This window comes from Pistacia vera, unplaced genomic scaffold, assembly GCF_008641045.1.
Source record: "Pistacia vera cultivar Batoury unplaced genomic scaffold, PisVer_v2 Contig614, whole genome shotgun sequence".
Taxonomy (NCBI): domain Eukaryota; kingdom Viridiplantae; phylum Streptophyta; class Magnoliopsida; order Sapindales; family Anacardiaceae; genus Pistacia; species Pistacia vera.
In genome coordinates, this window is record NW_022196462.1 from 173,053 (window position 1) to 188,756 (window position 15,704).

Here is a 15,704-nt window from a genome sequence, read left to right on the forward strand (position 1 = left end):
AAAACTTCTTTAATTAAAATCGGATTCTAATTTCAATTGGAAATTTTTCATTGATTCAAAGCAAGTAACGCCCCTCTTTGAAGTTACTTAAAAACCTTTACACCTTTGAAACATCACACAATTTTATTTTTCATCTTCTCATTTATTCAAATCTAAAATTGACTGGTCTTTTTCTTTTTTTAATTGCAGCAAATTCAAAAGGTAACACCAAAGCTAAATCATAGAAGAAACAGTGAAAGGTCAAACTTAGATGGCTACAAAAGGTTAAGCAAAAAATAATTAATAAGAATGATGATAATTCAATGGAAGCTAGCCCCTCGCAACACCGCCGTTAAGCTTGTTTTGTACAAAATTGAATGGACTACTTACCCTAAACTACTCTCTAGAACCCACTGTTTCTCAAAAAATTTAACTCAATGGCAAACATTTCAGTTCTCTCTACGAAAATGACACTGAGCAGAGTTACCCTTATTACTGTTAGGATACTTCTTAAAGCCCCATTGCTGTATCCTGTAGGAAGAAGAAGCTGATGTCGAATTCATAGATGGGGCGTTGATGTTTACAGAGGAACCATTCCTACCAAGGCTGCATTAAAAAAAATATTCGATCAAAGATTAGAAACCATGACAAAATGGACATGCATGATCACTTTTGACGATTGACAAGGTCTAGGAGTAAATTTGTTTCCCTTCCTGGGAACATACAGGAACCATGACCTGCATCAGTGAAACAAAATTGAGTTTTATTATTACTGTAGAAATTGAACGATCACGTTACATGATCCACAACTACTATGATAATTCATGTATGAAATACGAATGTTATCTTACTTGGATCGTGTGGTGATTGCAGCCACCCCATTGAAATCGCAGGCCTCGGAGACTTTCCCATCTGGTGATAGTAAGTGTCAAAAGCATAAGTTGAATGTGCAATCACTTTGTCTGGTTCATAGCATGGTTTTCCCTGCTGCAAAGGTGAGCAATCAACCTTTCCCACCCCACAAGCCCAGTCTAATCAGCCTGCAGCATCTTAGGATCAGCACCATCCTTGGCGGTGCAATATGTTTGGTTTGTAGTATCATTTGCTAACACCGCTCCTGCACCAGTCAAGTGTAATATATAACAATCTCCATTTGCATCAACAGTCCCCAATTCTTCTCAGAGAGTGGTCCAGGTTTTGTATCCTCATTATAGAGCTCGTATATATAAGTACTGACTGCAACTCCAGGATGTTTTGGAGTTCCGGTTTTGTTCAGCACATGCCTTATTAAATTGCTGTTGTAAGTGTTGGCATTTTCAAAGTTGCATCTGGCTCATTAGAATCACCTTTCGATGGCAGCCAGATTCATTCACTATGATAGGAATATTAGTGAAATTCAAGAACCATTGCAAAGTATGTTGCATCCACGGTAGCATCAAAGACATTGGAATAATGCACAAGTTGTTAGAGTCAACAGCTTCTTTGTTTGGAGGGAGAGGCTTAAAAAGTGCATAGTCTAATGGTATCACACCATTAGATAGAATATAATCATAGTATGGGTATTGTTGAGCATGAAATATGAACCTGTGGCTGCAGTAAATTGAGCATGGGTACACAAACTGGGTTCCATGAATGGTTGAAGAAGGCTTGGGAAGGTGGGAAAGGATCAAGAAGTAAGAGGAAGGAAGGGTGTTGAAACTTTTATTTGGCGGTCTAAATCGGATGCAACAAGGGCTGACTGAATGAACCTCATGGCATTTACAAGGACTGGTGCTGCATTTGGAGCGGTTAGACCTCTGAACCTACACATATGCCTGTGATGTTCGTAGCTGGATAATGTGCTACAATATTCTTGGCACCCCAATTGGCTGCAGTAGAATTTGATTGACCAATTCCAAGGAGTTGTTCATTTGGCAGAAACACAAACCTGAATTCCTTTGTTTGCTAGAGCAACTAGCATCCCACGGTCAGCTTTGTATAGCCGGATGTCGGATTTGCTGGGCTTTTAGTAGGCTACTACTTGAGTAGGATGTGGCATGTCTGAGAGGTCTGTCCAATATTTCACCAATAAAGGGATCTGCATAAAGAAATAACTTCCACATTTGCATTTATCATGTGTATACGAATTAATTCTATGCAAAGGGCAATAGGAGATATTTATAAGAATACATATTGCTGCTGAAAGCATAAACGAGATAAAGAAGTCCAATCTCTTCTAGAAGATACTATACCCAATATGCCTTTGTACATTTCTACAATCATGCTTTAGAGCAACAACGCTTAGTCTTACTCTATAGAGAACTATAGGAAACCAACAAAGCTTAGTCTTGCTTGGCATATGCATATACAACAGAACTACGTCCACACTACTTAGCAATATACAAAATGCCTATACATTAGCCTCTTTTTTAAGCATTTCAATTTCAGAACAATCTCTTATATGATAGAAGCTTTACCAGAATGTTAAACCAAACCTTTATTTAAATTTACTTAAAACCCTCCATGAAAATCTACTTTAAGCGCATGTCCATTTTCATAAATAAGGTTCATACTCCCTCAATCTGGATAGAACATGTTACAACACAGCTGCAGTTGCAATCTCCTAATGAAATAAAAGTGGGAAATGTTGACAAGAAATTTCCATGTATTGACTTGCACTTATTCTAGGAATTCTGCAGAGACACCACGTTTAAAGAAAAACAACTTGCTCTGAACCAATGGATTCTACATAAAAAAGGGCAGGGATGGACAAATGCAAAAAGAATACGGTAGTAAATGCAGAGTGGGGTACGAAAATTAAAATATAATAATAATGGAGCATGGTATGTCCCGATATGGGCCATGGCTTCACACGTTCAATTCCTAAGCAAAGGGGCATTAATCCGCCAGCCTATTGACTCATCTGCACTACCAAGACAAAGGGCTGTTAAATCATAGAAAAATGGGGCAAAATGAAAAGAAATATGAGCTGAAAACATTAAGGATTGATGTCCCTCTAACGCTTTATATTTTCGTCATTATAATATTCAACATTCAAGTTACAATCTTACATTACTATACATATTTCAGTTAAAGAAGTAAGAGAGAAATAGTCTGCAGATTAATTATTTACAATTTACAAAGTGGGAATAAATGTTCCCCAGAATTCCTGATAGGAGTAGAATAAAGCTAGTCTGCAAATATAGACATATATTTGCAGCAATAAAGAAAATGGCAGATTGTATTACTTCCAAGAGTTTGAAAAACTCCCACTCCACTTTCTGTGCTTCTTTATTCCACCATTAATATCCAACCTACCAAAACTCAACTCACAACCAAATGAGGCCGAAAAGAAAAAAGGGGACCAGACAGGCTGTGATGAATGACTCACAAGAGAATGTTAGTGCTTTCCAATAAGCAATTTTGTTCACAACCCACATCATAGATCGCTCAACTCATCTCTACTGATAAATTTCACTACAATATAATGCATTATTGTTTATCATAAAGAAAGATTCAAATGGTTTGTGTGATGAAATCAGGCAACAAAAGCTACTCCAAAGAACGCATGCAGAAAATCCGATGAACTTGAAACAAAAAAGAAAAAACAATACAAAAACAGTCCCAATCAATAAGAAGGACATGCAAGAAAAGAAAAAATAAATAACTTGGAAGAAATAAGAAAAAATCTCACCTTCATCGCTCTAACAGCTGCAGATGACACGCTAAAAGCGAATAAGAATGTTAAGCAGAGCCATAAACTAATCTTCTAAAACACCCTGAAAAGAATCTCAAAAGAAGATAACAATGAGAAGAGAAGAGAAAAGATTGTGAGTGTGAAGTGGTAGCTACGGAACCAAGAAAAGTATAACTGAGAGAGGAGAGAGAGAGAGAGAAGAGCTAGCAATGTATAAATGTGAAATTGGAACACATAAAACAAGAACAAGAAAAGGAAAGTGGGGTAAAAAGAGTACATCTCCACAAATCACGTTAAAACACTGTCAGAAAACAACGGCTAAGATATCATCTGCAAGTTTTTACAGTGACGAGCACTGTAGAGGACATGGCTTTTGTTTTTGGTTTTGAAACTTTTGGTGCTGGGTGATTAGCCTTTACATAGAGGGCTTTTTTCAGTTATGTGATGAAGGGTTGGCTGCCCAATAATTTTGCTACCAAATACAAACAAGGTTGATCATCAAAAGAACCAGGGTGCTCCTCCAACGGTCATTTTTGTACCTTTTTCAATTACTAATATTTCTTCTCAGATTCCTTGTCCCTCCTTACCTCACTCATTCTCTATAGTATCCTATTATTTAATAAATCTTTTGCTCTTATACCTTTGCCGGATTTGGTTCTAATTAAAAAAAATGATATTATACCATTTGATTAAGATGGAAAGAATTATGATTCCTCATTCTCAATCATTTTTATTTTTTAAATAAAAAATTCTTCTTGTACATGAGAAAACTACTAAGATTTTAAGCCCATACTTAAACTCTTGTTAGCAAGAGTTAACTCATAAAATTTATGAAAGTTTCACAAAAAAATAATAATTTATCTTTTATTTGAATTCTAATAAATCTCAACATTCATTGGATTATAGACATAATATTTAAATAACAATTATTCTCTATTTAATACATTACATGTTAATTTTATTAAGACCATGATTATCTAGTGTTAGATTCTTCTCATGAGACTGAAATAATATTTACAATTTGATCATGGTACAAATTGTAGTCCTGACAAAATTATATAAGTAAAGATTATATTTTATATAAGTTAATTTATTATTTTTGTCTTGTTTTCAGCTACAAATTTCTTATTTTCATAACATGGGGACTTTTGGCATAATAATATCATGATTATTTCCATAACACTTAATTTTTTTTTTTTTTTTTTTATAATCGCAGTTGTCCCACTACTTGCGCGTGTACACTTAATTAATCTTGGCCCAACTAACTTTAGGGATCCATTGAACACCTACAACCTAATTTTCATGTAAACCATAAATGTAATTGGGGTAACTAAGAAATCATGAAGGGAGCAAACATTCTAATCACCGAGTCACCCTTTGGGTTAATACTTAAATTTCTTTATGGTTAATAATACATTGTTGTATCAATATATCTAACATAAAATTAATAAAATTACAACAGGCAACTTGTAAGTTAAATTGTATAACTTATAAATACACTCTTATTAATTTGTTAATGATCATATGTATATTTAATAGAGTTTTCTCCTGTGAAAATTTATAGCTTTGATGATAATTCAAATCCGATAACAAAAATAGTAATATATATATATAGCTCTCTTGATGGATTGGGATCCTATGATATTGAAAATTGTACCATAAATTGATGATAAAGTAAGTTAAAGAGAAATAATATACATTTAAATAAAAAAATGGTTATAATTTCAAAGGATTAGTCAATTTATTGCTTCCCATTTGGGTTCAAAAGTCAAACTGAGAAATAAATTTATTGCTTCTCATTATTCGGATTCAAAATCCAAAGAGTTGTCTATAATGATTTAATGAACCATCTAGATATGGCAATTACTTTCTCACAATATTCAACTCCCATTTTCAAATAACCAGAAATCATATAAAGGCACTTTGACTTGGGTGGGTGGCAGGGTGGGGGTGGGGGGCGGGGCCGGAATTTTTTTTAGTATATTTGGGGAAAACTTGGGGTGAACTATAACTTCCCCCCAAGGTTTTGCCTAACGTATTTCCACCGAAAAGTTTTAAAACGACAGTTTTCCACCTCATCACAATTTGTCTGTTTAAACTTTAATTAAAAAAAAGGATAGGATGTAAATCTAAAAAAACAGTTAAAAGGGTAATTATGTTTATTTACCCCATACTATAAAACTTAGAAAAAAAAAAAAAACTAATCGCCGCCTCCTCATCCTCCTCGCATCTTCTTCTCATCTACCCCTTCTCCTCCGTTCTCATTTTCTTCATCATCGATTTGGCTGATTCTGGTCAAATCACATCGGCCTATGTGATCGGATCGGAATCTCTTATCCCACGTTCTCCTTTTTCAAACCAAGTAAATTTCCATCTCACAGATCCGTATAAATAACAAACTTTAGAAATTCACAAATCCACCAAAATCCTCATCCAACCATCTATTTATCCTAAAATCTCTCTTCTCACCTACACCACCATCTAAAATCTCAATCGTTTTTTTAAAAAAAAAAAGAATAAAAAGAGTTTTTGGTTGATTTGGGAGTTCTTTTCTTTTTTAACTTTTATTCCTAATTTCTTCTCTTTGATATTTTATCCTTTCTTCCCTTTTCTCAGTAATTTTTTTTCATAAGTTTTGGTCCTGTGTTTTTGATGTGATGATGGCCGAAAAGAAAACAACATGGAGAGAGTTTTAGAGAGAACTGAATCTATCGGTCGGTGCGATTCCGGCCAACTCTGATTTCGGTTGCACTACTTTGGATCAGGAAGCGAAGGGAATGAGCTCAACTACTTATCCCACACTGATTTTCTCCTTGCCTGTTCCCTATGTGCTTCGTGTTGCCGAATCGCACCAAAATTTGAAATTTTCATTTCTTGCTTTTAATTCTTTGAGTTATTTGTGTTATGTGATTATTGTTTAATTGATTATTGATTTGGGTTGGAAGTGTTTGAAATTTGTGATGGTTTGTGGCCGTGGTGTAACTGTATTTGGTGCTACTAGGTGGGTTTGGAGCTGGTGGACGGTGAGAATCGGATCGCACCTGTTGGGATGACTTGATGGATTTGGGTTTGGATTCAAAGGAAAATGTATTTTTTCGTCTTTATGACTATCTATGTCAGTAAACAAATTTGACTAACAGATTTTGACAGTAGGTTGGAAACTGTCATTTCAAAACTTTTCGGGTTAAACGTCGTTAGGCCAAACTTTGGGTGGTAAGTTTTTGTTCACGCTGTAAACATAATCTACCCGTGGGACCCCAATTTAGTCACTTTTTTAAACAAGTTATAACACAATTTATGGTCATTGAATCAAGGAACTACTTTGAACGGTTGAGATTTAATCAAAATTGATTGAAAACAAAAATGTGAAGAAGATAAACTTTATCTAAATAAGTAACATAAATTTATGCTTTCGGGCCATCGGCTTCCACCTTTTTATCTTTGAGCAAACGACATATTCCTACCCAAAGATTAGTGAAATAGCAAGCGTGCATTCTGATTTCATTTATTCCATATTTTCACCTTTAAATTAAGAGTAATATTATGTTTACTCACTATTTTACTAACTATTTTACTATCCTTTATAAATATAATATATAATATGAATATCATATACATAATATGGATATTATATAAAATTTTAATACAATAGTAAGACAATTAGTAAAACGTGAATAAGCATAATATTTCTGTTAAATTAACTCTGTTATGAATTTTGATTTGTAAAGCAACTACAGAGCGTACTATTACCATATTGCCCAGCCACCAACACCACCTTTCAACACCATCACCACCGAAACCCCAAAGTTACCACCACCATCGTCGCAATCCCTCTAAACTACAAAGTCAAGCCCGCGCCACCAAACAACCACCACCAAATCACTCAGAAATTCAGCCACAAACCACCACAAAGTCAGCCAAAAACCCACCCAAAAACCCACATACAAACCCATCCAAAAACAACCACAAGTCAAAATTCACTCTCTCTCTAAAACCCATCCAGATCGGGGCCAAAGAAGGCTGCTGATGTTGAGATGCCGTTGCTCCGAAGAAGGCCATTGGAAAGTTATCGGCGGGGAGGATTTCCGGGACGGTGCTGTTTGGGGTGAACTTCGGGTTGGGGTAATCGCCACAAGGAAATCAAAATATGGAATTTTTGTGTTTTAGATTTCGTTTTTGGCATGAATACTTTTTAGGATTTGCTTATTAAATGTGATAAGATTTTTAAGGGAGCTTTTCTTGAAGGATGCATGTGTTGAAGGATGATAAAGTTACATGATGATGGATGAGGAGATGAAGACAGGAGGAGGGGGAGATGAAGAAGAAGAATGGGGTGGGAGGGTTATGGCGGTGGTCACTGGTTTGGAATGGGTGGGTTCAATTACCATTTTACCCCTTTGACTGTTACTTTAGAATATTCTGTTAATTTAAGGGTGGATATTGAAATAAACGAAAGCAAAGGTGGAAATCTATTTCGCTAATCCTTGGGTGGGAACATGTGGTTTACTCTTTTATCTTTTTAGACCCTTTTCATATTATTTTTTATAATTCCAATTTTATCTCTCCCAAAAAATTACTAAATAATAACTACATCAAAGAAAAATAATTATTTCCAAAATTCTAACTTTTATTCTACATTAAAAAAAATTATTTTAAATTTATTTTTTTAAAGCATCTTTTATCAATCTGGTTCAACTTCCTTTTTTTTTTTTTAATTGAAAAAATAAATGTGGCATGGTTTTTTGTAAGCAAGGTTAACAAATTTAACTCATACACCTTGTTGTGCATACTTTTCCACGACCAGATTTGTGTCCTACGTGTCGTTCTCACAACAGATGACTTCACCAACAAGCTCCCCAATGTTAAGCATGAGCGTTCAGACTTAAGCATGGGGGCGGTTGACTCAAATCTGAATTACGGAGAATTATACATGTAATCCATGTCGTAACAACAACTCCCAACTATTGTCAAACGGTGTATATAAAAGGGAGACACCACCTCCGTTTTGAAGGATCGATTATTTACTCAAGTATAGAAAATCACTTAAAGAGAGTTTTAGCTTGCCATTACGTGTTATCTTCCTATAATCACCTCATGTGTAAAACAAATACTAAGCAATAATATAATCGTGAATGTAGGCTTGGTTTAAACTCACCGAATCACTTTAAAAGTCTTTTATGTTCTCACATTGTGGATTACCCAATCAATTCCTAGCTGATTAATTCTAATCACACACACACATCATATCCAATAGTATTTGTCAATGAATAACTAAAATCATTTTGTGCATTTTAGTATACAACAAAGCTACAGACATCAAATATTTTGCACCAAAAATGTGTATCGGCCTACGTGTACCCAGGCGCCTAATTTTTCTATCAATTTTTTTTCTAGTGAATGATCTTCCATCAAATATGGACGGTCGTTCACTCACATGGACTCCCATCCATATTATATGGAGGGGGGTCCATATACGACGGACGGGTGTCCCCATTTAAAGGACGCTCATCCATAATTAAAATGGAATAATTTTTTTTTTTTTATAAAAATTAGAGACGGCCGTTCATCCGTTATGGACGGCCGTCCCTTCATTTTGGACTGGTGCCCGCAACTAATGGACGTCCGTCCTTAACCAAAATATGAAAATAAAAAAAAATAAAAAACTTTGGGGACAGCTGTCCATAAATTTTAGATGGCCGTCCCTTGCATTTGGACAAGCGTCTATTAGGAGTAGACGGTCGTCCATTACGTTTGGACGGTCGTCCATTAGCCCGTCCATACTTTTTTAAAAAAAAAAAAATTCTAAACAAAATATTCTTCTTCTTCGTCTTCATTCCCCATCTCCTGTCTTCTTCTTCGTCTCCGAGTTGGTCCAGAAGGTGGCCATTTACTGAGAGAGAATACCTGGAAATCAGTTTAATTAGACTATTTTCAATGTTATCACTCAAGAGCAGTGGTTAAAATGTTAAAGCGAGCAAGTAAATTTGAACCCACAAACTTAGAATTTATTGAGCAATTGCTACATGTGTCAATGCATATGCCAGATTCATGATTAAAAAAAAAAATGTTTACCTTACTGTAACAAAAGGTTTCCCTGTTAACAGTTGATGAATAAATGCCTCATTAAGTTGCTTGCATGATTCTTCTTCGCCGCCCACAGTCACGTCAATTCCAGCTTCTCTCAGCCTATCTAACCCTTTTGAATCTACAATTGGGTTTGGATCCACCATTCCAACCACCACTATTTTCACTTTAGCTTTAATCATAGCTTCAGTACATGGTGGAGTTCTTCCATAGTGATTACACGGTTCCAAGCTCACATATGCTGTAGCATTCTCAGCCAAGTCCCCAGCATCTCTCAGAGCAAATACCTACAAGTTTCACCTCCTGATTCAAATTCTTCAGCAACAGTTTCTTAAACAGACCATGCCGATTAAAAGCTTATATATAGCGCGCCTATCTTATAAAACAAAGACGAAAAAGAAGAGAGGAGATGGGGAATGAAGACGAAGAAAAAGAGAGCGTTCATTCCTAATGGACGTCCGTCCAAACGTAAGGGACGGTCATCTAAAATTTATGGACGGCTGTCCCCAATGCTTTTTTTTATTTTCATATTTTGGTTAAAGATGGGCGTCCCTTATTTGCAGGCGTCCGTCCAAAATGAAGGGACTGCCGTCCATAACGGATGAACGACCGTCCCTAATTTTTATAAAAAAAAATTATTCTATTTTAATTATGGACAGACGTCTTTAAATGTGGACTCCCATCCGTCGTATATGGACCCCTGTCCATATAATATGGACGGGAGTCCATGTGAGTGAACTGCCATCCATATTTGATGGACGACCGTTCACTAGAAAAAAATTGATAGAAAAATCAGGCGTCTAGGTACACGTAGGCTGGTACACATCTTCGGTGCAAAATATTCGATGTCCGTAGCTTTGTTGTTTAGTATATTAATTTTTTTTCACAAATACTGTTGGAGGAAAAAAAAAGACCCAATAAATTAATGGGTCATTAGTCACAAGTCCAGCACACAAAAGCCCAAATATAGAAGCCCAAATGAAAACCTAAAAAGCCCATAAGAGGGGAACATATTAGAGGTTATAAAACTGCCTATAACTAGAGCTAAATTATTAAAAAAAAAAAAAATCATTTTGTAATAATTTGTTAATGAGTTGTATCATATAAGTTGCATTTAATTTAAATCCAAAACAAAATTTTATAAAACATAATATAATTTATTGTTATATAAATCCACAAAAAATAAAGATTAAAAAAGTAAGAGATGAACACTTAATAAAATTTTAATAAAAAAAGATTGTTTTTGAAATACATTGGTTTATATAATATTTTAAAATTTTGGAAGGGGTTTTATAGAAGTGGGGCCAAACAGCATCAATAACAGCCAATATTTTTTTTATTTTTTATATCTTATTCAGTAATCTTTATTATGGATAAAACTATAATTAAGGAAAAAAAGTTATGGGGTTTAATAAAATAACTCATTAATTTTTTACTAATATTTTGCTATACAATGAAACTTTTGGAAATTAAATCTGATTTAAAAAAAATAATAATAAATAAATGTAGGTACACAAATTGAATGTCCGCATTAAATATATTATGACATTATTCATACAAGCCGATAAAACAACATTATCATTTTTTTTTTGAGTAATGCTACAGTTACCGACTGGTGTGTACCGATTTTGTGTACCGAATGACGTAGCACAATCCTGACCGTTTATTTATTATCAGTTAATATTAATCAACGGCCAGGATTTTGCCACGTCATTCGGTGCACAAAATCGGTACACACCAGTCGGTAAGTCTATCATTTTCCTTTTTTTTTTTTTATTTATTTTAACAAAATGGCAAGCAATGATCACATTTTGACGATTGACAAGGTCTTGGAGTAAGTTTGATTACCTTCCTGGGAACATACAGGAACCATGACCTGCATCAGTGAAACAAAACTGGTGTTTATACTGCTGCAGGGGGGGGGGTGTCTGGTAACGATCACGTTACATGATCCAACTTAACTACTATATAATTCATGTATGAGATACGAATGTTATCTTACTTGGATCTGTTGTGGTGATTGCAGCCACCCCATTGAAATCGCGGGCCTCGGGAGACTCTCCCATCTAGTGATAGTAAGTGTCAAAAGCATAAGTTGAATGTGCATCACGTTGTCTGGTTCATAGCAGGGTTTTCCCTGCTGCAAAGGTGGCAATCAACCTTTCCCACCCCACAGCCCAGTCTAATGAAGCCTGCAGTTATCTTAGGATCAGCACCATCCTTGGCGGTGCAATATGTTTGGTTTGTAGTATCATTTGCTAACACCGCTCCTGCACCAGTCAAGTGTAATATATAAACAGGATCTCCATTTGCATCAAACAGTCCCCAATTCTTCTCAGAGAGTGGTCCAGGTTTTGTATCCTCATTATAGAGCTCGTATATATAAGTACTGACTGCAACTCCAGGATGTTTTGGAGTTCCGGTTTTGTTCAGCACATGCCTTATTAAATTGCTGTTGTAAGTGTTGGCATTTTCTAAAGTTGCATCTGGCTCATTAGAATCACCTTTCGATGGCCAGCCAGATTCAGTCACTATGATAGGAATATTAGTGAAATTCAAAGTTGCCATTGCAAAGTATGTTGCATCCACGGTAGCATCAAAGACATTGGAATAATGCACAAGTGTGTTAGAGTCAACAGCTTCTTTGTTTGGAGGGAGAGGCTTAAAAAGTGCATAATCTAATGGTATCACACCATTAGATAGAATATAATCGTAGTATGGGTATATGTTGAGCATGAAATATGAACCTGTGGACTGCAGTAAATTGAGCATGGGTACCAAAACTGGGTTCCATGAATGGTTGAAGAAGGCTTGGGAAGGTGGGAAAGGATCAAGAAGTAAGGAGGAAGGAAGGGGTGTTGAAACTTTTATTTGGCGGTCTAAATCGGATGCAACAAGGGCTGACTGAATGAACCTCATGGCATTTACAAGGACTGGTGCTGCATTTGGGAGAGCGGTTAGAACCTCTGAACCTACACATATGCCTGTGATGTTCGTAGCTGGATAATGTGCTACAATATTTTTGGACACCCAATTGGCTGCAGTAGAATTTGATTGTCCAATTCCAAGGAGTTGTTCATTTGGGACAGAAACAACAACCTGAACTCCTGTGTTTGCTAGAGCAACTAGCATCCCACGGTCAGCATTTTATAGCCGGACATGTCGGATTTGCTGGGCTTTTAGTAGGGCTACTACTTGAGTAGGATGTGGCATGTCTGAGAGGCCTGTTTCAATATTTACACCAATAAAGGGATCTGCAATAAAGAAATAACTTCCACATTATGCATTTATCATATGTGTATACGTATGCAACAAAGCTTAGTCTTGCTTGGCATATGCATATACAACAGAGCTACGTCCACACTACTTAGCAATATACAAAATGCCTATAGTAATTATGCCTCATTTTTTAAGCATTTCAATTTCAGAACAATCTCTTATATGATAGAAGCTTTACCAGAATGTTAAACCAAATCCTTTATTTAAATTTACTTAATAACACTCCATGAAAATCTACTTTAAGCGCATGTCCATTTTTCATAAATTAAGGTTCATAAGCTCCCTCAATCTGGATAGAACATGTTACAACACAGCTGCAGTTGCAATCTCCTAATGAAATAAAAGTGGGAAATGTTGACAAGAAATTTCCATGTATTGACTTGCACTTATTCTAGGAATTCTGCAGAGACACCACGTTTAAAGAAAAACAACTTGCTCTGAACCAATTGATTCTACATAAAAAAGGGGCAGGGATGGACAAATGCAAAAAGAATACGGTAGTAAATGCAGAGTGGGGTACGAAAATTAAAATATAATAAAATAATGGAGCATGGTATGTCCCGATATGGGCCATGGCTTCACCAAGTTCTAATTCCTAAGCAAAGGGGCATTAATCCGCCAGCCTATTGACTCATCTGCACTACCAAGACAAAGGGCAATGTTAAATCATAGAAAAATGGGGCAAAATGAAAAGAAATATGAGCTGGAAAACATTAAGGATTGATGTCCCTCTAACGCTTTATATTTTCGTCCTTATTATAATATTCAACATTCAAGTTACAATCTTACATTACATATACATATTTCTAGTTAAAGAAGTAAGAAAGAGAATAGTCTGCAGATTAATTATTTACAATTTACAAAGTGGGAATAAATGTTCCCCAGAATTCCTGATAGGAGTAGGAGATAAAGCTAGTCTGCAAATATAGACATATAATTTGCAGCAATAAAGAAAATGGCAGATTGTATTACTTCCCAAGAGTTTGAAAAACTCCCACTCCACTTTCTGTGCTTCTTTATTTCACCATTAATATCCAACCTACCAAAACTCAACTCACAACCAAATGAGGCCGAAAAGAAAAAAAGGGGACCAGACAGGCTGTGATGAATGACTCACAAAGAGAATGTTAGTGCTTTCCAATAAGCTAATTTTGTTCACAACCCACATCATAGATCAGCTCAACTCATCTCTACTGATAAATTTCACTACAAATAATAATGCATTATTGTTTATCATAAAGAAAGATTCAAATGGTTTTGTGGGATGAAAATCAGGCAACAAAAAGCTACTCCAAAGGAACGGAACGCATGCAGAAAATCCGATGAACTTGAAACAAAAAAGAAAAAACAATACAAAAACAGTCCCAATCAATAAGAAGGACATGCAAGAAAAGAAAAAATAAATAAAACTTGGAAGAAAATAGAAGAAAAAATCTCACCTTCATCAGCTTTAACAGCTGCAGATGACACAGCTAAAAGCAGAATAAGAATGTTAAGCAGAGCCATAAGACTAAATCTTCTAAAACACCCTGAAAAGAATCTCAAAAGAAGATAACAATGAGAAGAGAGAGAGAAAGATTGTGAGTGTGAAAGTGGTAGCTACTTGAACCAAGAAAAGGATAATAACTGAGAGAGAGAGAGAGAGAGAGAGAGAGAGCTAGCAATGTATAAATGTGAAATTGGAACACATAAAACAAGAACAAGAAAAGGAAAGTGGGGTAAGAAAGAGTACAATCTCCACAAATCACGTTAAAACACTGTCAGAAAACGAACGGCTAAGATATCATCTGCAAGTTCTTACAGTGACGAAGCACTGTAGAAGGACATTTGGTCTTTTGTTTTTGGTTTTGCAACTTTTGGTGCTGGGTGATTAGCCGTTACATAGAGCTTTTTTCAGTTATGCGATGAAGGGGTTGGCTGCCCAATAAATTTTGCTACCAAATACAAACAAGGTTGATCATCAAAAGAAACCAGGGTGCTCCTCCAACGGTCATTTTTATTGTACCTATTTCAATTACCTAATACTTTCTTCAGATTCCTTGTCCCTTGCCTCACTCATTCTCTTAATAGTATCCTAATTATTTTAATAAATCTTTTTGCTCTTTATACCTTTGCCTGATTTGGTTCTAATTAAAAAAATGTATAGTATACAATTTGATTAAGATGGAATAAGAATTATGATTCCTCATTCTCAATCATTTTTATTTTTTAAATAAAAAATTCTTCTTGTACATGAGAAACTACTAAGATTTTTAAGCCCATACTTAAACCTCTTGTTAGCAAGAGTTAACTCATAAAATTTATGAAAGTTTACAAAAAAAAAATATAATAATTTATCGTTTAAATTTGAATTCTAATAAAGTCTCAACATTCATTGGATTATAGACTATGAATATTTAAATAACAATTATTCTCTAGTTAATACATTACATGTTAATTTTATTAAGACCATGATTATATATGTTAGATTCTTCTCATGAGACTGAAATAATATTTTACAATTTAGATCATGGTACAAATTGTAGTCCTGACAAAATTATATAAGTACAGAATTATATTTTATATAAGTTAATATTATTATTTTTGTCTTGTTTTTCAGCTACAAATTTCTTATTTTCATAACGTGGGGACTTTTGGCATAATAATATCATGATTATTATTCAATAACACTTAACTTTTTTCTTTT

General features: G+C 35.1%; 2 pseudogenes; both read right to left on the bottom strand.

Annotated features, from left to right (window-relative positions):
- Window positions 1-428: 428 nt before the first annotated feature.
- LOC116110779 lies at window positions 429-14,640 on the bottom strand (annotated as a pseudogene).
- Window positions 608-9,921, bottom strand: LOC116110803 (annotated as a pseudogene).
- Window positions 14,641-15,704: the final 1,064 nt, after the last annotated feature.